The sequence below is a fragment of the Protopterus annectens genome, chromosome 5.part1 (assembly GCF_019279795.1).
Source record: "Protopterus annectens isolate FY-2018-M chromosome 5.part1, PAN1.0, whole genome shotgun sequence".
NCBI classification, from domain to species: Eukaryota; Metazoa; Chordata; order Ceratodontiformes; family Protopteridae; genus Protopterus; species Protopterus annectens.
Genome location: NC_056736.1, coordinates 603,719,161 through 603,742,720, shown reverse-complemented (window position 1 = coordinate 603,742,720; position 23,560 = coordinate 603,719,161). Strand labels below are relative to the sequence as shown.

General features: G+C 45.1%; 1 protein-coding gene across 2 annotated transcripts in view; it reads right to left on the bottom strand.

Moving 5' to 3' along the window:
- Window positions 1-23,560, bottom strand: part of PDS5B (PDS5 cohesin associated factor B) — a 3,703,643-nt gene that overhangs the window by 2,461,509 nt on the left and 1,218,574 nt on the right. The window lies entirely within an intron of this gene.

Genomic DNA, 23,560 nt, shown 5'->3' with positions numbered 1-23,560 from the left:
GTGTTTATTGAAATTCCTACCTTTTCTGCCAGCTTTTGTGTAAAATATGGCTTGAGGCAGTAGACTCCTAGTTACAGCGGTAAGGAGCCAATCATATAGATATGGAAACACGTGGAATCCTTGAAGTTTCAGGTGAGATGCTACTACTGCCATGCATCGGGTGAACACCCTGCGGGCTGTGGAGAGACCAAAGGACAGTACTCGGAATTGGTAGTGACTGGCTCCCAGCTAGAAGCAGACATATCTTCTGGATCATTTGTCTATTTTTATGTGGTAATACACATCCTGAACATCTACATAGCACATACAGTTGTCCTTTTCCAGAAATGGAAGAATGGACTGAACTGTGACCATCCGGAATTTTGCTTGTCTGACAAATTTGTTTAGTATGCTGAGGTCCAAAATTGGCCTCCAGTCCCTTTTTTTTTTGGGCAGGAAAAACAGCCGCGAGTAAAATCCGGATCTTATTTGGTCTGGTGAGACTGTTTGGAAGAATCGTTTTCTTAGCACTTTTAGAACTTCTTGTGCTGTTACATCCCTCTGACTGGGTGGAAAGTCGGGGATTTGTCTTAAAGGACTAGAGTAAAGGTTGAAGGGGAAATGGTAACCTCTGGTCATTATCCTCTGCACCCAGGAATCTGATGTTATCGATTGCCAGACCAAATGGTGCAGAGAAAAATGTCCCCCAACTGCTTCCAGAGGTAGGCAATTGGGACACTCCTCAGGAGCAATGACAGCGCTAACCAGAGAAGGAATAGTACAGTTGTGTACACTTACCATAAATGGAGATGTTCGAGTGTATTCACTGTTGCAGTCATTACATTTGGGTAATCTGCTGGCAGGTTGCCCTCAGTCAGCCTGAATTCCAAAGTCTTGTGTCCTGCATCGGTTGCAGTCTCCTCTTCCATGACGTAAGGGGGTATTAAACAGGCAGCAAACGCCATTTTCTTTAGTTTTTCTTGCCAGAAATGTCAGGTGCCCCCCAAATGAGTAGCAAAAATATATATAAACTATATATACCTGCAATAAAATAAACTTTACCTTCATCTACAAGCAAATACACCACAAAGGCTGTAGAAAATAGTGAAGGAAAGAGAAACTCCAGAATAAAAGGGGGGATGGCGGGCAGGAAACCTGGACTGCAACAGTGAATACACTCGAACATCTACATTTATGGTAAGTGTACACAACTGTACTATGTTCTTCGTGTTTCAATGTTGCAGTCATTACATTTGGGTAGAATCCCAAAGCTATGGACGGGAGGCTGTAGCTAAACTGCATTAGGAGCGGCTATTAGGCCCTGCAGAACTGCAGCGGCAAAGCCTGCCCTGGATTTAGAGTAGAGTGGTAAGTGATAGTGCTTTGTGAAGGTGTGCACTAAACTCCAAGCAGCAGCCTCTAAAATATCTTTGGTTGGTACTCCCCTGAGAAAGGCTGCTGAAGTGGCTGCTGCTCTGGTTAAATGTGGCCTAATGCCCTTAGGTACTGGCTTGCCATGTTGTGAATAGCAGAACCGAATGCAGTGGCCTGTCCACTTGGAAATAGTCTGCTTTGAGATAGCCTTTCCTTGTGATCCTGCAGCATATGCCACTAGTAATTGCTCTGTCTTTCTGAAAGCTTTGGTTCTGTTCAAATAGAAGCGTAGCTGTCTGTGTATGTCCAAAGAATGCAGAATTCTCTCCCCCTTATTCTGTGGGTGTGGATAAAAGGTAGACAGATGAATAATATGGTTAAGGGCCACACTGGACACTACCTTAGGCATAAATGTCGGGTTTGTCCTCAGAGAAACCCTGTCTGGATAAAAAATGATAAAAGGTTCCACAGCCATGAGTGCCTGTAGCTCTGAGACTCGTCTTGCAGAAGTTATTGCTAGGAGCAGAGCTGTTTTCCAAGATAAAAACTTTATATCAGCTGTAGCGGCTGGCTCAAAAGGAGGCAGGGTGAGTTTTTCTAAGACATAATTGAGGTCCCATGCAGGTATTGGTGATCTCCTTGGAGGCCTTAAATTTTTGGCCCCTCTGGGGTACTGCCTTAATAACGGATGAGAAAAGATTGGTGGCTCTGTATTGTAATGAGCGGAAATGGCAGAGGCATGAATTTTTATAGATGATAAAGACAGGCCTTTGTCCAGCATCTCAGTCAAGTATTGCAAAATCTGAGGAACATTTGGTACAGCTGTTTCAATTCCTTGTGCCTGGTTCCAAGCACAGAATCTCTTCCATTTTCCAGCATAGGATTTTCTAGTACTAGGCCTCCTGGCCTCCAAAATGACATCCATCACCGCTTTAGTGAGAGGTGTGTTTTGTATGACTACATTATCCGCCATACTGCCAGATTTAAGGTCTTGAGTTGGCTGTGCAGGATCTGATTGTTCTGATGGGACAGTAGATGAGGCACTTGAGGTAAGGTCCAGGCTGGGCACTGAGAAAAGTTCCTTAGGATTGGACACCAGTACTGGCGTGGCCAGTCTGCGGCAATCATGATCATTTTTGGCTTCTTCTGTCTGACCTTTAGGAGTACCTTGGGGAGGAGAGACAGAGGAGGACAGGCATATACTGTTAAGTTTTTCCAGCTGAAAGATGGGGCATCCACTTTCCATGCTTCTCTGTGATAAGTCCTTGTGCAGAATCTCTTCAGTTGGCAGTTGTGAGGTGAAGCAAATCGATCTATGTCCGGACATCCCCATTTCCTTGTTATCAGGCTGAAGACTTGTGGATCCAATTTCCACTCATGGGGATCCATGAGGTTTCTGCTTAGTTTGTCTGCCAGAGTATTTATCTTTCCTGGCAGGAATTGTGCCTGCAGATGCACTTGGTAAGTCAATGCTGTGTCCCACAAAGTCATGGCCAGTCTGCAAAGGGGGTAAGAGTGAGTGCCTCCCTGCTTGTTTATATACCACAAGACCGTGGTATTGTCTGTCTTTATCAGTAGTTGTCCAGGATTTATTAGGTCCTTGAAGGCTGTCAGGGCATTTTGAACACCTAGCGTCTCTTTTTGATTGATATGTAGATGTATTTGGTTTGCGGACCATGTGCCTTGAATACATCTTCCTGCCAAGTGGGCTCCCCAGGCATAATCCGATGCATCCGTTGTTAATGTCTGTGTGACTGGGGGTAGAGCGAATGGCTGTCCCTTGTTCTGGTGACAAGCCTTCGCCCACCATCGAAACTCCTGTTGCAGGCAGGGAATGAGAGTAAAGTACAGTTTTGTACCTACCATAAATGTAGATGTTTGAGTGTATACACTGTTGCAGTCATTACTCTTGGGTTATCCTGCCGTCAGGCGGTTTCCCCAGTCGGCTGGAGTTCCAAAGTCTTGGTCCAGCGTCGGTTGCTGTCGCCTCCCCCCTGACGTCAGTGTGACAGGGGTATATAAGTTGCAGCCGACACCATTTTCTTCAGTTTTTCTTGCCCCAGATGTCAGGTGTCTCTAAATAGATAGGCAATTCCAATTGCTAATAAAACATACATAAGAAAAGCAAAAAACAACTTACAGCTACCAGTAAATACTCTCCATAGCTAGTAAGGGTAGAAGACAGATACGTACCAGCCAGTAAGAGGGGAAGGAGGGAGGGTAACCTGGACTGCAGCAGTGTATACACTCGAACATCTACATTTATGGTAGGTACAAAACTGTACTATGTTTGTCGTGTTGCACTGCTGCAGTCATTACACTTGGGTAGAATCCCAAAGCTGAGGAAGGGTGGCTGGTTCTATAAGGCATTAGGGGTGGCTATAAGGCCCTGCAGCACTGCAGTGGCGAAGCCAGCTCTGGATTTAGAGTATAGAGGCAGATGGTAATGCTTGGTGAAGGTATGTACAGAACTCCAAGTTGCGGCTTCGAAAATATCCTTGGTAGGTACTCCCCTGAGGTAGGCAGTTGAAGTGGTTGTTGCCCTGGTGGAGTGAGATCTAATGCTGCTAGGTACAGGTTTTCCATGGTATGTGTAGCAGAAACATATACAATGTCCTATTCATTTTGAAATAGTCTGTTTTGAAATGGCTTTTCCCTGTGCTCCTGCAGCATATGCTACCAATAATTGCTCAGATTTTCTGAAAGCTTTGGTTTTGTCCAAGAAAAAGCGTAACTGCCTGTGAATGTGCAAAGAGTGCAGTAGTCTCTCCCCTTTATTCTGTGGTTTAGGATAAAAAGTTGGCAGGTGAATAGTTTGGTTTAGAGCCACACTGGATACCACCTTTGGCATAAAAGTAAGGTTAGTTCTTAAAGACACCCTATCCTGGTGGAAAATGAGGAAAGGCTCCACTGCCATTAGACCCTGTAATTCTGAAACTCTTTGTGCTGATGTTATTGCCAGGAGCAGAGCAGTTTTCCAAGAGATACATTTTAATTCTGTTGTGTTGGCTGGCTCAAAAGTAGGTAAAGTTAGCTTCTCCAAAACAAAGTTGAGGTCCCAAGTTGGAGTAGGTGCTCTACGGGGAAGTCTTATGTTTTTAGCCCCTCTGAGGTACTGTTTTAACAGGATTAGAGAATATTGGTGGATCCATGTTGTAATGAGCAGAGATGGCCGAGGCGTGGATCTTGATGGATGAGAAGAGGAGTCCTTTGTCCAGCATCTCAGTTAAGTATTGTAGTATCTGAGGAATGTTTGGGACAAGAGGGTCAAGGCTGTGAGCTTGGTTCCAGGCACAGAATCTCTTCCATTTATCCGAATAGGCTTTCCTGGTACTAGGCCTTCTGGCCTCCAGAATGACATCATAACAGCTTTGGAGAGAGGCATTGCTTGCCTGACTAAGGAATCTTCCATGCAGCTAGGTTTAAGGTCTTTAGCTGGCTGTGTAGTATTTGATTGTTGTGCTGAGTCAGCAGATGTGGGATTTGAGGCAAAAATCCAGAGTGGTTCTTGTGCTAAGCTCCTTAAGATTGGGTACCAGTGCTGGCGTGGCCAGTCTGGTGCAATGAGGATCATCTTTGGCTCTTCCTGCCTGACTTTTATGAGTACCTTTGGCAGGAGAGGTAGTGGTGGGAAAACGTATACTTGTAGGTTCTCCCAGCTGAATGAGAGGGCATCCACTTCCCATGCTTGTGGATGGTAACTCCTTGTGCAGAATTTTTGTAGCTGGCAGTTTATTGGGGATGCAAACAGATATATGTCCGGGCTCCACCATTTCTGTGTTATCATTCTGAATATTTGTGGATTCAACTCCCATTCGTGGGGATCCATGATGTTTCTGCTTAAGTCGTCTGCCAGTGTGTTTTTCTCTCCTGGCAGGAATTGTGCTTGCAGATGAACTTGAAGGTTTATAGCTGTGTTCCACAAGGTCATAGCTTGTCTGCATAGGGGGTAGGAGTGAGTGCCCCCTTGCTTGTGTATGTACCACATAACTGTGGTGTTGTCTGTCTTTAGTAGTAGTTGTCCTGGATGCAGCAGGTCCTTGAAAGCTATAAGCACATTTTGTACAGCTAGCATCTCTGTTTGATGTGAAGATGCCGTTGTTCTGCGGGCCACGTGCCCTGAATACATTTGCCTGCCATGTGTGCTCCCCAGGAGTAATCCGATGCATCTGTTGTCAGTGTTTACCTGGCTGTGGGTTGTGTAAAAGGATGTCCCTTGTTGAGGTGACAAGCTTGAGCCCACCATTGAAACTCCTGTTGAAGGCAAGGGATTAGTGGTATAACTGTTTCCAAACTTTGACAGTGTTGAGACCATATATTCTTTAGGTACCATTGCAGTTTCCTCATATGCAGTCTGGCATATGGAATTAGTAGTATGCAAGATGCCATGTAACCCAAGGCCTGCAGAATTTTTCTTGCAGGGAGTTGGGTCTTTGTTGCCATCAATTGAAAGTATCGAGTCAGCTGTTCTCATTTGTCTGGTGTGAGATAACCCATCTGGGCCGTTGTGTTCAAGCTGGCGCCCAGGAATATAATCTGTTGTGAGGGCACTAGTTCTGATTTCTTTTCGTTTACTGTGTACCCCAGGCAACTTAACTTTTTTACAAACGCCAGATGCTTTAGAAGAAAGTCCTTGCTCTCTGCTTGAATCAGGCAGTCGTCCATGTACAGATAAATATGAATTCCTTTCAGTCTGAAAAATGCAATTGCTGGTGCCAAGCACTTTGTGAAGACCCTGGGCGCAGTAGATAAGCCAAAGGGCAGTGCAGAGAATTGGTAGTGCATTGAACCCGCTATGAATCTGAGGTATCTTCTGCAGTTTTGTCTGATAGGGACATGCAGGTATGCCTCTGAGGTCCAAAGTCACGAGCCAAGCTTTCTTGCCGAGCATGGGAAGAAGCTGCTGTAATGTCAACATTTTGAATTTTGGAACATCCAGGTAAGGGTTTAGAGATGAAAGATCCAGAATGAGCCTCCAGGCTTTGTCCTTTCTGGGTACCAGAGAGAGTCTTGAGTAAAATCCTTGTCCTTGCTCCTGTGATGGTACACTTTTGAATAGCTCTCATATCCATGAATGCTGTAATTTGTTTTTGAGCCTCTGTCCATTGATTTTGGTGGCAGATTTGGCATTCCTTTTAACCTTGCAGAGTGTGAAAGTGGAACCTGTAACCTTGAAATACAATGTTGAGAACCCATTTGTATTTGGTGATCATTTGCCAATTGTGGTAGAAGAGTGTCAGTTTTCCTCCCAAGGGGGGCTGCCAAGAAGGATTTGTTTGGCAGCTGTAGTGGGAAGTCATTGGAGCTGTTTTTTATATGGTTTGGGCCTGTCTTCCCCTTCTTTCTGGCCTGATACAACCCATTGTTGAGGCCTGTAAGTACCTTGTGTTTGACCTCTACCTCTTGGACGTCTGTATCTTCCCTTTGAGGTCTGTCTGCAATTGGAAAGGACCAGTTCTTAGTTGGCCAGTTTCTGCTAAATCTAGAAGGCTGAACCTGCAAGAAATCCTTCACCTTTGCACAGATATTGCCTTATCCTCCATTTTCTTTAGTACCTCTTCTGCCTTAACTCCAAATAACACATCCTGCTGCAAAGGTGCATCCAATAATTTTGCTTTAACATGATCTGGCAACGTATGTTCTTTTAACCAAGCATGTCTTCTAATTACAGAGTCTGTAACTGCTGCTCTGCAGGAGGCCTCTAGAGAATCAAAACCACATTGCAAAGTATGCTTTCCCACTTGTTCAGCTGCATGCAATAAATCCTGCATTTCTTTAAAATTAGGAGGATCTGATTCTGGAACCATTTTTTGTTTTAACTGAGACAGTAAAAATTGCTGATATTTTAGCATGTGAAACTGGCAATTTAAAGCTCTCATTGCTAAAGTTGAAGACGTATATAATTTCTTTCCCCATCTGTCTAATGCTCTGGAATCTCTGTCAGAGGGAACTGGATTCTTGGCTGATGAGGCCTTAACTCCTTTGGGTCCCTGAGAAATAGTTTCAGGGTCAGCTACAGGGTTTTTATACAGAAATTTATGTGAGTCAGGGACTCTGTAGTATACGTCAGGTTTAACAGGGGCTGGAGGTAAGGAATCAGGATTTAAGCTGGATTCAGTATACACATCATCCACAATATCTAACACTGGCGGAATAGCAGGGGGTCTGTGTTGAGGTAATAAAAGGAAGTCTCTGAGCCTTTTCCTGGATTCTGAAAAATCCTGGCCTTCCCAGTGGAAATGTTCCCTCATGGTATGTAGGGTTTCCCCAAAGGAGTAGTCCTCAGGCAGAGAAGCTGATGGAATTGATTCCTCAGCATCAGAATCCTCATAAGGGGATAAAGAGTATCCTAGGTCTGAGGATGAATCAGAAGATATCGGATGAGTCATGGTCTGTATCCTGTCTAGGCCTTTTATCAGGTGGGGGTTGAGACCCCCTGATCAGAGTGATTAGGTCTTCGGCCATTTTGAGCATTTGTTTCATAGGCATGGAGGCCTGTCCTGGAGAATGCTGTATTTGTTTCTTTGACTTTAAAGGATGTTTAGACTTAGCTGAGGGTTTAATACTTAACTGAGTAGGTCTGAAGACACCCTCTGTAGCTGTGGGTTGCTCAGCTACTCTGGATCCCTCTGAAAGATTAGTCTCGGTAGGCTGAAGAACTTGTGCGTCCGAAGGCCCAGGCATCTCCACGTGGGAGTCAGAGGCGGCTTGTGGTTCTACAGAAGCGGTTGTCAGGGGCTGCGAAGGCGCCTCGCTGAAAACCGGAGAACCGGCGACTGGCCTAGAACAGGCTTCATCGTCAGTTTTGGGCCTCGGATGCCTATCCTTGTCTTTGCGCTTTTTGTGTATTCCAGTCGTCGGAAGTTCCGATGGCATGGTATAATTGAATTTTCTACCAAAATAATGTCGGGCAAAATCAAACCGACGTTTAATAGTGCGCTTGTTAAACCTAGCACAAAACAGACAACCAGTGACGTTGTGTTCAGGGCCTAGGCATGGGATACAATAGGAAATGAAATCCTTATGAGGTATTTGCTTCCCACAAGAAACAGTTACTAACTTTTACTGACATCGGTCTGAGGCAAGAAAAAGTTTCCCCCACGGGGTACTTAGCTTTGTAGAAGACTTCGGTTCTGGATTCGGAATGAAAATTTCAGGAGACGGCCCGACCGGCACTTGCGAACTGCTTTTGCTTCGGGCACCGCGCAGCAAGAAAGACTGAAGAAAATGGCGTCGGCTGCATCTTATATACCCGTCGCACTGACGTCAGGGAGGAGGTGACAGCAACAGACGCCGGACCAAGACTTTGGAACTCAGGCCGACTGGGGAACCGCCTGATGGCAGGATAACCCAAGTGTAATGACTGCAGCAGTGTAACATGAACATCTATTGTTTCCAGGCTGTGGCAATGTCGAGTCCAAACACTTTTTAGGTACCATTGAAGTTTCCTCATATGCAGTCTTGCATATGGAATTAGAAGAATGTAGGATGCCATGAAGCCCAAAGCCTGCAGAATTTTTCTTGCAGATAACTGGGCCTTTGTTGCCAACATTTTGAAATAGGTAGTCAGTTGCCTTTGTCTGGCGTGAGATAAGCCATCTGGGCAGTTGTATTTAAGCTTGCACCCAGGAATATTATCTCTTGAGAGGGTACTAGTTTTGATTTCTGTTCGTTGACTGTGTACCCTAGGCATGGTAGTAATCTCTTTACAAATGCCAGATGCTGTAGTAAAATGTCCTTGTTCTCTGCTTGAATGAGGCAGTCATCCAAGTAAGGATATATTTACATTCCTCTCTGTCTGCAGAATGCAATTACTGGTGTCAGGCCCTTTGTGAAGACCATGGGTGCCGTAGATAAGCCAAATGGCTGTGCAGAGAATTGGTAGTGCATTGAGCCAGCTTTGAATCCGAGGTATCTTCTGCATGTTTGTCTGATTGGGACATGCAGGTATGCCTCTCTTAGATCTAAAGTCACAAGCCAAGCCTTCTTGCCCAACATGGGCAGAGGCTGCTGTAGAGTCAACATTTTGAATTTTGGAATATCCAGATATGTGTTTAGAATAGATAGGTCCAGTATTGGTCTCCAGGCTTTGTCCTTTCTGGGTACCAAGAACGGTCTTAAATAGAATCCTTGTCCCTGCTCTTGCTCTGGTACTTGTTGAATGGCCCTCATGTCCATGAGGGATGAGACTTGTTTTTGTGCCTCTGCCCATTGATGTTTTGGCAGGTCTGGCCAACCGTTTGCCCTTGGCAGGGTATGGAAGTGAAACTTGTAGCCTTGTGACACTGTTTAAGACCCATTTGTCCTGGGTTATTATGTGCCAATTTTGAGAAAAAAGTGCTAGCTTTCCCCCTAAAGGTGCTGCCAGAAGACAAGTCCTTGGCTCAGGAAGGGGGAAGTCATTGGGACTGTTTCCTGTATGGCTGTGATTGGTCTTCTCCAGTTTTGGGGGTAGAAGCACCCCATTGTTTAGACCTGAACAAACCTTGGGGCTGGGATCTGCCTCTAGGGCATCTGTATCTGCCCCTTTGTGGCCTGTCTGACACTGGAAAGGACCAATTCTTTGTAGGCCAGTGTCTGCTAAATCTTGGTGGCTGTACCTGTAAGAAATCCTTGACTGTTTGCATAGATTTAGCTTGGTCCTCCATTTTCTTTAAACACCTCTTCTGCTTTAACACCAAACAAAGCATCATGCTGTAATGCAGCATCTAATAATTTTGCCTTAACATGATCAGGCAGATTTTGTTCCTTTAACCAAGCATGCCTCCTAATGACAGAACCCGTAACTGCGGCCCTGCAGGAGGCCTCCAGAGAATCAAAACCACATTGCAAAATATGCTTTCCAACTTGCTCAGCTGCATGCAATAAATCCTGCATTTCTTTGTTTTCTGCACATTCAGAATTTATCGACATTTTCTGTTTAAGCAGTGACATATTTTGCTGATATTTGAGCATATGAAACTGACAGTTTAAAGCCCTTACAGCCAAAGTAGCAGAAGTGTAAATCTTCTTTCCCAGTCTGTCCAGTGCCCTACAATCCCTGTCAGAGGGCGTAGGGTTTTTTGCAGTGGAAGCCTTGACCCCTTTGGGACCCTGAGATAATTTCTGGGTCAGCAGCAGGGTTTTTGAAAAGGAATTTATGAGAGTCAGGAACCCTGTAGTACCTGTCCGGCTTAACAGGCGCTAGAGTTAAGGAGTCAGGGGTCAAACTGGACTCTGAAAATACATCATCTACAATGTCTAACACAGGTGGAATAGCTAGTGGCCTGTGTTGTGGTAGTAAAAGTAAGTCTCTGAGCCTTTTCTTACATTCAGAACAATCTTGACTCTCCCAGTGAAAATGCTCCCTCATGGTATGTAAAGTTTCTCCAAAAGAATAATCCTCAGGAGGAGAGGGTGAAGGGACAGATTCTTCATCATCAGAATCCTCATAGGGAGGAAGAAAGTATTCCTGATCAGAAGAGGAATCAGATGAAATGGAAACCTGATCTGAAGATTCATATTCTGTCTCTTGCCTAGGCCTCTTATCAGGAGGGGGATGGGAACCCCTGATCAAAGTAATTAGGTCTTTGGCCATTTTCAGCATCTGTTTTTTAGGCATGGAGGCCTGTCCATGAGGCTGTTGTACTTGTTTCTTCATCTTTAAAGATGCTTTAGTCTTTGCCTTACAAGCTGAAGTCGCTTTAACATATAAGTGAGTAGGTCTGAAAACACCCTCAAAAGCCGATGCCAGCTCAGCGGCTCTGGACCCATCTGAGGGAATAGTTTCCGAAGGTCCAATACCGTGAGCTTCCAGCGGCCTGGTCGACTCCACGTGAGTGTCGGTAGTGGCCTGCGAGTCTAAAGTAGCTGTCGTCAGGGGCTGCAAAGGCGCCTCACTGAGAACCGGCGACTGGCTTAGAAGCCTTGGACCTCGGATGCCTGTCCTTTTCTTTGAGTTTCTTGTGAATTCCAGTAGTCGGATGGCTATCCGACGACATTGCATAGTTAAATCTTCTGCCAAAATAGTGAAATGCAAAATCGTACTAACGCTTAATAGTGCGTTGGTTAAATCTAGCACAAAACCGACAACTAGCAACATCGTGATCAGGGCCTAGGCAAGGAATACAGTAAGAATGAAAGTCCTTATGAGGAATTTGCTCCCCACAAGAAATACAATTAACTTTTTCTGACATCGGTCTGGAGCAAGAAAAAAGTTTCCCCAGCGGGGTACTTAGCTTTTTAGTGAAGGCTTTGGATCTGAAATTCGAACACGAAAATCTTAGGAGTTGGCCGACTGGCACGTGCGAACTGCTTTTGCTTCGGGCACCGCGTGGCAAGAAAGACAGAAAAAAATGGCGTCGGCTGTATCTTTTATACCCCTGGCACACTGACATCAGGTAAGAGGCGACAGCAACCGACGCCGGACCTAGACTTTGGAATTCAGGCCGACCGAGGGTAGCCTGCCAGCAGGACAACCCAACTGTAAATGCCTGCAACAGTGAAACACAAAGAACATCTGGAAAGGACCAGTTCTAAGTAGGGCAGTGCTTGTAAGAAATCTTTAACAGGTTGCATAGATTTAGCTTCATCTTCCATCTTTTTTAGAACTTCTTCAGCCTTATTGCCAAACAGATGGTCCTGCTGCAAAGGAGCATCCAACAGTTTTGTTTCAACATGATCAGGCAGAGATTGCTCCTTAAACCAAGCATGCCTTCTTAGCACAGACCCAGTAACAGCAGACTTGCAAGAGGCCTCCAAAGAATCAAAACCACATTGCAAAGTATGTTTTCCAACTTGTTCAGCTGACTGCAATAAATCCTGTAAATCCTTATTTTCCACACAGTCAGAAATTATAATTTTCTGTTTAAGCAGTCCCATGACATGCTGTTGATATTTTAGCATATGGAATTGACAGTTTAAAGCCCTGATTGCCAAGGTTGCAGAAGTATAAACCCTTTTACCCCATCTACCTAGCGCCCTGGAGTCTCTATCAGAAGGGGTAAGATTTTTAGCAGTAGAAGCCTTAATGCCCTTGAACCCTTGAGAAATGGTTTCAGGATCCACAACAAGATTTTTGAAAGGGAATTTGTGGGACTCAGGAACCCTGTAGTATCTTGTCTGGTTTACAAGGGGCCGGAGGCAGGGAATAAGGGGTCACACTGGATTCTGAAAACACATCAACAATGTCTAGTACAGGAGGTATAGCCAAAGGCCTATGCTGAGGAAGAAGGAAATCCCTAAGCCTCTTTTTGGATTCAGAAAAGTCCTGACTTTCCCAGTGGAAATGCTCCCTTAAGATATGTAAAGTTTCCCCAAAAGAAAAATCCTCAGGGGGAGAAGGAATGGAATCCTCTGCATCAGAGTCCTCATAAGTAGGTATGGACAATTCCAGTTCATTAGAAGAGTCAGAAAAAACAGACTCCTGTTCAGAAGATTCATAGTCAAGTTCAGTCCTAGGCCTTTTAGAAGGGGGGGGTGTACTACCCCTGATTAGAATAATTAAATCTTCAGCCATTTTGATCATTTGTTTTTTTTAGGCATAGGGGCCTGAACATGTGGCTTGGACATTGGTTTTTTAGACATAGATCGAGATTTAGGCCTTAATATTGAAGGTGGTGTTGGTTTAATATGCAAGTCTGTAGGCCTGAATACACCCTCAGTAGCCGGTGCCTGCACAGCAGCTCCGGATCCATCCAAGGTAGAGACATCCATGGGTTCCCATAGGTGAAGCATCTCGCAGCATACCGGACTCCGAATGGGTCTCAATAGAGGCCTGCGAATCAGAAGTAGCGGGTATCAGGGGCTGCGAAAGTGCCTCACTGAGTACTGGCGACTGGCTTAGGAGAAGCATAGTCAGCAGTTTTGGACCTCAGCGGCCTGTCTCTTGTCTTTTTCTTTGCGTTTTTTCAGTATTCCAGTAGTTGGATGGCTAACCCACAATTTCTGGATAATTTAACTGAGAACCGAAATATTTAGAAGCAAAAATGTACTGACGACGGATAGTGTGCTGATTAAATAAAGCACAAAACCGACAGCAAGGTACGTCGTGGTCAGGGCCTAGGCAAGGAATACAGTACAAATGAAAATCCTTATGAAGTATTTGCTTCCCACAAGTAATGCAATTATTAACTTTTACCAACATTGGTAAAGAGCAAGAAAAAGTTTCCCCAATGGGGTATTCAGCTTTTATTTGAAGACTTCGGTTCTGAAACTCGAAAATGAAAATTTCAGGAGTCTGCCAACCGACACTTGAGAACTGCTTTTGCTTCGTGCACCGAGTGGCAAGAAAAACAGATGCAATGGCATCAGCTGCATGTTTTATACCCCTGACAACCTGACGTCATGGACGAAGGGGCAGCAACCGACGCAGGACCCAAGACTTTGTAAATCAGGCCGAATGAGGGCAACCTGCCAGCAGATTACTCAAATGTAATGACTGCAACAGTGAAACATGAAGAACATCGTATGCCCGCTGTAGATAGGTCTTTTATTTAACATTTGTTAACTGGGAAAGCCAGACTTGGAACGTAGCCAATTTTCAGAGGAGGCCCGAGGAGAAATGCTCCAGATGCATGTCTTTGAAATGTGAGAGGAAACCGGAGCACCCGGAGAAAACCCACATGAACACAGGGAGGGCATGCAGACTCCACACAAAAGGCAACCTAGCTGAGAATTGAACTGGAGAACCTCTTTCTGCGAGGTGACAACGTTACTGCTGCACCACTGTGCTGTCTTTCCGTTCTTCTTACACCTGGCTGAGTCTCACTTTTGGGCCAAACAAGGAAGATTCATCAGCAGGAACATTGACAAAAGAAATTTTGAAGGGGTCCGCAAAGTCGCACAAGCGCATCCAGGCGTGACGTCTCATGACAAAACCTGAACTGGCTGTTCTGGCTGCCCCCATGGGTGATCAATCACATGGATGAGTTAGAAATGGACTCCAGGGTGTCAAGATGAGAGGCAACTTTATCACATACCTCTTCAGGCAATACCCCTGTCAAGGTTCCTGAAAGGTCTGTAATCAGGTCCCTCTGGAGACGTGTAAAATGTGCCATGTAGTTCAACGACCATAAAGCGAAGGTTGCTGAAGAGCAAGTCTGCGACTCCCTGGACAGTCAAATTTTCTTCAGCAAGTTATTTTTTAGTGGCCACCGCCATAACCATAGAATCTATTGCTAAGCCTCTGGACCAGTGGGGTTGGTCTTGTGGTGGAGAGAAGAATTTATCAGGTCTTCGGCAAATGGGCTCAAAGGCCTTCCAGGCAAGCTACACAATGAGCTTAACCAGCTCATCTGCAGGTGGGGTCACCCAGGAATTAGAGGGTCAAGCACAGAAAGCCTGCAAGAATACAGATTCTTCGGTAGAAGAGTTGATGAACTTCCAGTTACCCCTCTGCTTCAGGATCTCTAATACGTCTCCAAATGAGGCATCCTCAGGGGGTGACCATGAGGACCCTTCTACCTCATCAAAATCTGCATCTTCAGTGAGGGACTCCTCAAGGGAATCTATGTGCTTCCTCTTGCAGGGTGGCTCCTCAGTGGGGCCTTCTGAGGAGAATTTCGAGGAGCGGGTACCCTGAAGTAGTGTTTCTTGCTGCTCCCATGCCCGATGTCCAAGAGTAGTGGGCTGTCAGCTGCATACCAGAGGAAAAGGAAAGGTCAGGTTCCGACGCTGGGAATGCCAACTGCATGCTGGCGGAAGCAATAGCCCTCTCCATCACCTGGAAAGCAGGCCCACCTGAAGAAGTACAGGAGCTGGGAACCAACAAGGACAACCTTAGAACCGGGGTCACACCCTGCTCCAAGTCTGCCTTCAGAGTTGGAGATTCGAGAGGACTAGGAGCTGTTGAAACAACTGGAACCATAGATGGCACCATACAAAAAATTTGTGCCAAACTAGGGGTCATAGTGCTGACAGGCCAGTCATGGTCCTGAGGGTGGACCTGTTCTGAATGGACCAAAGTCCACACAGTATGCTCCAGAACCATGGAGGGTGCATCACAGGAACCGAAGTTGGCAACAGGATAGACATCGGTACCAAAGGCTCCAAGGCCCGAGAAAAGGCTGGAGGAGGATATGTTGGACTCCATGCAGAAAGAAGTACAGTTGTGTACCTACCATAAATGTAGATGTTCGAGTGTATTCACTGTTGCAGTCATTGCACTTGGGTTATCCTGCTGGCAGGCTACCCGCAGTCGGCCCGAATTCCAAAGTGTTGGTCCGGCGTCGGTTGCCGTCGCCTCTTCCCTGACGTCAGTGCGCCAGGGGTATAAAATATGCAGCAGACGCCATTTTCTTCAGTTTTTCTTGCCCCAGATATCAGGTGCCCCCAAAAGGGTAGGCTAAAAAAACATTGCTAATAAAAGCATGCACTAAAACAACAATACCTTCATCTACAAACAAATACACCACATAGGTTGTATAGGATAGAGAAGTACAGATAAGTCCCAGCAAAGAAAGGGGGATGGTGGGTGGGTAACCTGGACTGCAACAGTGAATACACTCGAACATCTACATTTATTGTAGGTACACAACTGTACTATGTTCATCGTGTTTCACTGTTGCAGTCATTACACTTGGGTTGAATCCCAAAGCTGAGGTTGGGTGGCTGGGTCTAAATAGAATTAGGAGTAGCTATAAGGCCCTGCAAGACTGCAGTGACAAAGCCTGCTCTGGATTTAGAGTAAAGAGGCAAGTGGTAGTGCTTAGTAAAAGTAAGCACTGAAGTCCAAGTTGCAGCCTCCAATATATCATCCTTGGCTGGTACTCCTCTGAGGAAGGCTGCTGCCCTGGTAGAATGTGGTCTAATGCCCTTAGGCACTGATTTACCATGTTGTGAATAGCAAAAACGAATGCAGTGTCCTATCCATTTTGAAATAGTCTGCTTTGAGATGGCCTTTCCTTGTGATCCTGAAACATATGACACTAAAAGTTGCTCAGTCTTCCTGAAAGCTTTAGTTTTGTCCAAGTAGAAGCGTAGCTGTCTGTGTATGTCCAAAGAATGCAGAAGTCTCTCCCCTTTATTCTGCGGGTTTGTGTAAAAAGTAGGTAAATGAATGGTTTGGTTAAGAGCCACACTGAACATTACCTTAGGCATAACTGTTGGGTTTGTCCTTAGAGAAACCCTGTCCACATGGAAGATAATAAAAGGTTTCACAGCCATTAATGCCTGTAACTCTGAGACTCTTCTTGCTGAAGTTATTGCTAGGAGCAGAGCTGTTTTCCATACAAATTTTATGTCAGCTGTATTGGCTGGCTCAAAAGGAGGCATTGTGAGTTTTTCCAAGACAAAATTGAGGTCCCATGCATTGGTGCTCTCCTTGGAGGTCTTATGTTTTTGCCCCCCCCCCCTCAGGAACTGCCTAAGCAATGGATATGAAAAAATAGGTGGGTCTGCACTGTAATGAGCTGAAATGGCAGAGGCATGGATCTTAACTGATGAGAAGGATAGGCCTTTGTCCAGCATCTCAGTTAGATATTGTAGAATCTGAGGAATATTTGGAACAAGCATGTCAATTCCTTGTGCCTGGTTCCAAGCACATAATCTCTTCCATTTTTCTGTATAAGATTTTCTGGTGCTGGGCCTCCTGGCCTCCAAAATGACATCCATAATTGCTTGAGAGAGAGGTGTATTCTGAATGGTTACAGTATCCTCCATGCAGCTCGATTTAGGGTTCCGAGTTGGCTGTGCAGGATCTGATTGTTTTGTTGGGTCAGTAAATAAGGAATTTGAGGCAATGTCCAGGCTGGGCCCTTGGGACAAGCTCCTTAGGATTGGGTACCAGTGCTGGCGTGGCCAATCCGGGGCAATCAGTATCATTTGTGGCTTCTCTTGTCTGACCTTTAGGAGTACCTTGGGGGGGAGAGGCAGTGGAGGAAAGGCATATACTGTAAGGTTGTTCCAGCTGAATGACAGGGCATCCACTTTCCATGCTTGTTTGTGATAAGTCCTTGTGCAGAATCTCTGAAGTTGGCAGTTGTGAGGGGAGGCAAAAAGATCTATGTCCAGGCGTCCCCATTTCCTTGTTATCATGTTGAAGATTTGTGAATCTAGTTTCCACTCGTGAGGGTCGATGAGGTTTCTGCTTAGTTTGTCTGCCAGAGCATTTGTTTTTCCTGGCAGGAATTGTGCTTGCAGATGTACTTGGTAAGTCAATGCTGTATTCCACAAAATCTTGGCTTGTCTGCAGAGGGGGTAGGAATGTGTGCCCCCCTGCTTATGTACCACATGACTGTGGTGTTGTCCGTCTTTATCAGCAGTTGTCCTGGATGAAGTAGGTCCTTGAAGGCTGTCAGGGCATAATGTACAGCTAGCATCTCTTTTTGATTGATGTGTAGATGCCTTTGGCTTGGGGGGCCATGTGCCCTGAATACATTTTCCTGCCATGTGGGCCCCCCAGGCATAATCTGATGCATCTGTTGTTAGTGTTTGCCTGGCTATGGGTATAGTGAATGGCTGTCCCTTGTTGTGGTGACAGGCCTGTGCCCACCATTGAAACTCCTGTTCTAGGCAAGGAATGAGGGAAATTAATGATTCCAGGCTGTGGCAATATTGAGTCCAAACACTTTTTAGGTACCATTGTAGTTTCCTCACATGCAGTCTTGCATATGGAATTAGCAGAATGCAGGAGGCCATGTATCCCAGAGCCTGCAGAATTTTTCTTGCAGATAACTGGGTCTTTGTTGCCATGTTTTAGAAGTAAGAAGTTAGATGCCTTTGTTTGTCTGGCGTGAGATAAGCCATCTGGGCAGTTGTATTTAAGCTTGCACCCAGGAATATTATCTCTTGAGAGGGTACTAGTTTTGATTTCTTTTCGTTTACTGTGTACCCTAGGCAAATTAGTAATCTTTTACAAATGCCATATGCTTTAGTAGAATGTCTTTGGCCTCTGCTTGAATAAGGCAGTCATCCAAGTAGGGATATATTTGAACTCCTTTTTGTCTGCAAAATGCAATTACTGGTGGCAGGCATTTTGTGAAGACCCTGGGCGCAGTAGATAAGCCAAAGGGCAGTGCAGAGAATTGGTAGTGCTTTGAGCCAGCTATGAATCTGAGGCATCTTCTGCAAGATTGTCTGATTGGGACATGCAGGTATGCCTCTTTGCGGTCCAAAGTTATAAGCCAAGCCTTTTTGCCCAGCATGGGCAGAAACTGCTGCAGAGTCAGCATTTTGAATTTCGGAATGTCTAGAAAAGTATTTAGAATAGACAGGTCCATGCTTTGTCCTTTCTTGGTACTAAGAAAAGTCTTGAGTAAAATCCTTGTCCCTGCTCTTGTTGTGGTACTGGCTGAATAGCCCTCATGTCCATGAGGGAAAAAACTTGGTTTTGTGCCTCTGCCCATTGACTGTGTGGCAGGTCTGGCATACCTTTTGCCTTTGGAAGGGTGTGAAAGTGGAACCTGTAGCCCTGAAAGACTATATTTAAGAACCATTTCTCCTGGGTAATCATGTGCCAATTTTGTGAAAAAAGTGCTAGCTTTCCCCCTAAGGGTGCTGCCAAAAGATAAATGCTTGGCATTGGCAAAGGGAAGTCATTGGGACTGTTTCCTATATGGCTGTGATTTGTCTTCTCCGCTTTTGGAGGTAGAAGCACCCCACTGTTTGGGCCTGTATGAGCCCTGGAGCTGTTGTCTGCCTCTAGGGCATCTGGTATCTGCCTCTTTGTGGCCTCTCTGACATGGGGAAGGAACAATTCTTAGAAGGCCAGTTCATGCTAAATCTGGGTGGCTGCACTTGTAAGAAATCCTTCACTGTCTGCATAGATTCAGCTTTATCCTCCATTTTCTTCAACACCTCTTCTGCCTTAACACCAAACAAAGTATCATGCTGTAATGGAGCATCCAATAATTTTGCTTTAACATGATCAGGCAGAGTCTGTTCTTTTAACCAAGCATGCCTTCTAATGACCGAGCCTGTTACAGCGGCTCTGCAAGAGCCATATTGCAAAGTAGGTTTTCCCACTTGTTCAGCTGCATGCAATAAATCCTGCAATTCCTTGTTCTCAGCACATTCAGAATTTGTCAACATTTTCTGTTTTAACAGAGACATTAAATATTGCTGATATTTAAGCATATGAAACTGACAATTTAAAGCCCTTACAGCCAAGGTAGCATAAGTGTAAACTCCCCCCCCCCCGTCTGTCCAGTGCCCTAGAATCTCAATCTGAGGGGCCAGGGTTTTTTGCAGTAGCAGCTTTGACCCCTTTGGGACCGTGTGAAATAGTTTCTGCGTCAGCAGCAGGGTTTTTATATAGAAATTTATGAGAATCTGGAACCCTGTAGTATCTGTCAGGCTTAACAGGTGCAGGAGGTAAAGAGTCGGGAGACCGACCAGACTCTGAAAAGACATCATCTACAATGTCTAGAACAGGAGGAATAGCAAGAGGTCAGTGCTGAGGAAGTAAAAGAAAGTCTCTGAGCCTTTTCTTAGAATCTGAATAATCTTGTCACTCCCAGTGGAAATGCTCCCTCATGGTATGCAAGGTTTCCCCAAATGAGTAATCCTCAGGAGGAGAAGCTGAAGAAATAGATTCTTCAGCATCAGAATTCTCAAAGGGAGAAATAGAGTATCCCTGTTCTGAAGAGGAGTCAGAGGAAATGGAAACCTGATCAGAGGAATCATATTCAGTATCTTGCCTACACCTCTTATCAGGAGGGGAATGGGAGCCCCTGATCAAAGTAATTAAGTCTTCGGCCATTTTGAGCATCTGTTTCTTAGGCATGGAAGTCTGTGGAGAATGCTGTACTTGTTTTCTTGTCTTTAAAACTGTTTTAGTCCTTGACTTTGATGCCGAAGTTGGCTTGATATAAAGCTGTGTAGGTCTGAAAACACCATCAGAAGCCGATGCCTGCTCAGTGGCACCGGACCCATCTGAGGGATTAGTTTCCGAAGGCCCAATACCTTGAGTATCCAGAGGCCTAGCTGTCTCCCCGTGGGAATTGGAGGCGGCCTGTGGCTTTGAGGTAGCGGGTGTCAGGGGCTGCGAAAGCACCTCACTGAGAACTGGCAAACCGGCGACTGGCCTAGAAGCTGCTTCTTCGTCGGTTTTGGACCTCGGATGCCTGTCCTTTTCTTTTTCCTTGCGCTTTTTATGAACACCTGTCGTCGGCTGTTCCGACAGCATTATGTAGTTAAACCTTCGGCCAAAGTAATGAAAAGCGAAATCGTACTGACGCTTAATAGTGTGTTGGTTAAATCTAGCACAAAACCGACAACTAGCAACGTCGTGGTCAAGGCCTAGGCAAGGAATACAGTAAGAGTGAAAATCCTTATGAGGTTATTTCCTTCCCACAAGAAATACAATTGTTAAATTTTTCTGACATCGGTCTGGAGCAAGAAAAAAAGTGTCCCCAACGGGGTACTAACTTTATTGAAGACTTCGGATCTGAAATTCAATTTCGAAAATCTCAGGAGTTGGCCGACCGGCACTTGCAACTGCTTTTGCTTCGGGCACCGCGCGGCAAGAAAGACTGAAGAAAATGGTGTTGGTTGCATCTTTTATACCCCTGGCGCACTGATGTCAGGGAAGAGGCAACAGCAACCGACGCCAGACCAAGACTTTGGAATTCAGGCCGACTGCAGGTAGCCTGCCAGCAGGATAACCCAAGTGTAATGACTGCAACAGTGAAACACGATGAACATCTCTTGGCTCCACATGGGAAGGAGGTCTTGGTAGGGGTTGGGACGCCTCTGGCTGCTAAGAGCCGATTGACAAGCCTCACTACATCAAGTTCAGAAAGACTCCTGATCAAACAGGTGGACATCCCCAAAGGAGAGTCAGGTCTCTCAAGAAAGGGACTATATTGCTGTCCAAAAAAAATATCAATTGTCGGTGAATATCTCGTCCTGGGTAAAATTTCAGTTCTTGGCACAGAGGTCCAAGGACCCTTGGTGGGAGAAATTATTACAGGTAATGAAATTTTATCTGGTACAAAGGGAATTATCGGTATCAACATAGGAATTATAGAATTTGGTTCCGTAGAAAGCATCAACTTCGGCACAGAAGAGGGAGCTATACAGGCTCTAGTGCCGAGAGTTGGCGCTGACATTTTTGGTAACTTAGGCTTCGGTTCAGAAATGGTCTGAGAAGACTTCAGTTTCTTGGACCTTGGAGATGTCTGAACCGAATGGCTTCTCTTTTTACTTTCTTTCATGGGAGGTGGTGAGACCTCCGCCTCAGAAAGGGCCTCCGAAAAGGGAGTTTTTAGCAATCCCTTCAGGATCAATGTATTTTTGTGCTCTGTAAAAAGTGCAAGAGCTAAACGCCTTACAAAGGTCACACAGTGGTTGAACCTGAAGGTGAGGAACCCCCGGACAGTAGACACATGAAAGATGTCCATCAGAATTGGGCATCTTTCGCCCACATTTATCGGACTGTTTGAACCCGGTCGTCCCTTTCATATTACAATTACCACAAAGGTAAGGGAGGGGCTATACCAACAATGGTATTAACAATGCCAAAAAAGGGAAGAAAAAACAATGAATAACAGCAGAGGGTAAACTAAACTGTCACAGACTATAAAGAGAAAAATATTAAGGAGAGTAGAAAATATCCAGACAAGAAATATTGAAAATATCCAAGCCACGGTGGTGCAGCGGTAGCGCTGTCATCTCACAGCAAGAGCTTCTCCCATTCGATTCTCGGCTGAAGCACCTTCTGTGTGGAGTCTGCATGTCCTCCCCGCAGTCGAGTGGCATTCGAAAGACATGCGTGAATGGGAGTGCCTTCGTTGAAGGTTGGGCGTCAGGCTGGCACCTCGGCACCGTAAAAATCTGCCAATCATTAGCGGACCGGAGTTCTGCTGTGGCGAACCCTAACCGAGAAAAGCCGGAATAAGAACAACTTAGCTGACAGCTGGCTTGGCACATCTGGAGAAGTATGGTGCAAACGAGACCTGAGGAGTCTTCCCTCAGAATGTTTCAAACAGGTCAAATTCTTGTATTTCTTGGCTAAGATGGCAGGCACATACAATGATTAACATAACTGATGGGGAAACATTCAAAATTTTGTAGGTCTGATGTCTATCACAGACATCTGGGAACCACTTTCAGGCCCAGATATCTCAAGCACCTCAGCAGAGTTTCATACAGCAGTAACAGATGATATCTGTCTGCCATTTGAGTGGTCACACCAGGGAGGGAAATCAGTGAAAACTGGGCAGTGGACTAGCCTGAAGTCATGCACAAAAACTTCTCCAGTCACAATTTTCTTATTTTCTAACCTTTATGCTGCTAGTATGAGGTTTTCCCTAATCTCAGGCAAGAGCCACATCAAGGGCACTAACTTTTGTCTAGTTAATGAAGGCCAACCTTCAAATATTTCTCAATGCTGCATCACCTTACTGAAATCCATGCAATAACCCTCAGAAGAGCATCTGTTACTCCTGCTAAGTAAAAAAGCCACTAAAGTAAAAATCCTTCAGCTAAAGACGTCCTCCAAAAGTACACACGTAACCATTCCAGGGATATTAATGACAACAAATCATTTATGATCTTGCAGTTTTGAAAACAAAACCATTACCCAGCAAGGGAAAAGCACAGCTATGCAAGTTAAACTTCCTTAACAGAATATACTCAAATGATCAATGCAGCAGTAGCTTTAGCTATACGGGGTTTTACCCTGCCAAGGATTAAAAGCTGGCCATCTTCCAAAGCATCTGGGCACCTTCTAAGTACCCAAATATTCAAGTAGCTTGAGCTGAGCTGACTAAAAGATAAGCTTGGGAGCAAATCCCTTCAGAGCTTTCCTGCCAGCAAACAAAAGGAGACCGAGCTCTAAAACGACAATGCTAGGAACAATAAAAAACAGCAAAAAAGAAGGTGGACATGGTTGAATGGAGGGAGAGAGAGAGGCTACTGCAGCACTGATTATTTCCTTAAACATCTGTACTAGCTTCCTCATACAGATCACTGCTGCAGTAGTCTTAGCTATACAGGTAGATTACCTTAGCAAACTACATTTGGGAAGTGGAAGTACAAGAGTCCAGGAGTTCCTGGAGAATGGTCCTTGCAAAGCTTGAGCTGGGCACACAAAGAATTACGCTTACAGTGCTTTGTAAAAGTATGTACAAAGGAATGAGTAGCAACTTCTGGAATACTTCTAGAATCCACCCTTTTCAAAAAATCCACAGATGAAGCAAAGCCCCTGGTAGAGTAGGCCTTGACCCTGCCTAGAATAGATTTGCTATGGTAAGTATAATAAAACATTACATCTTAACCAAAACTT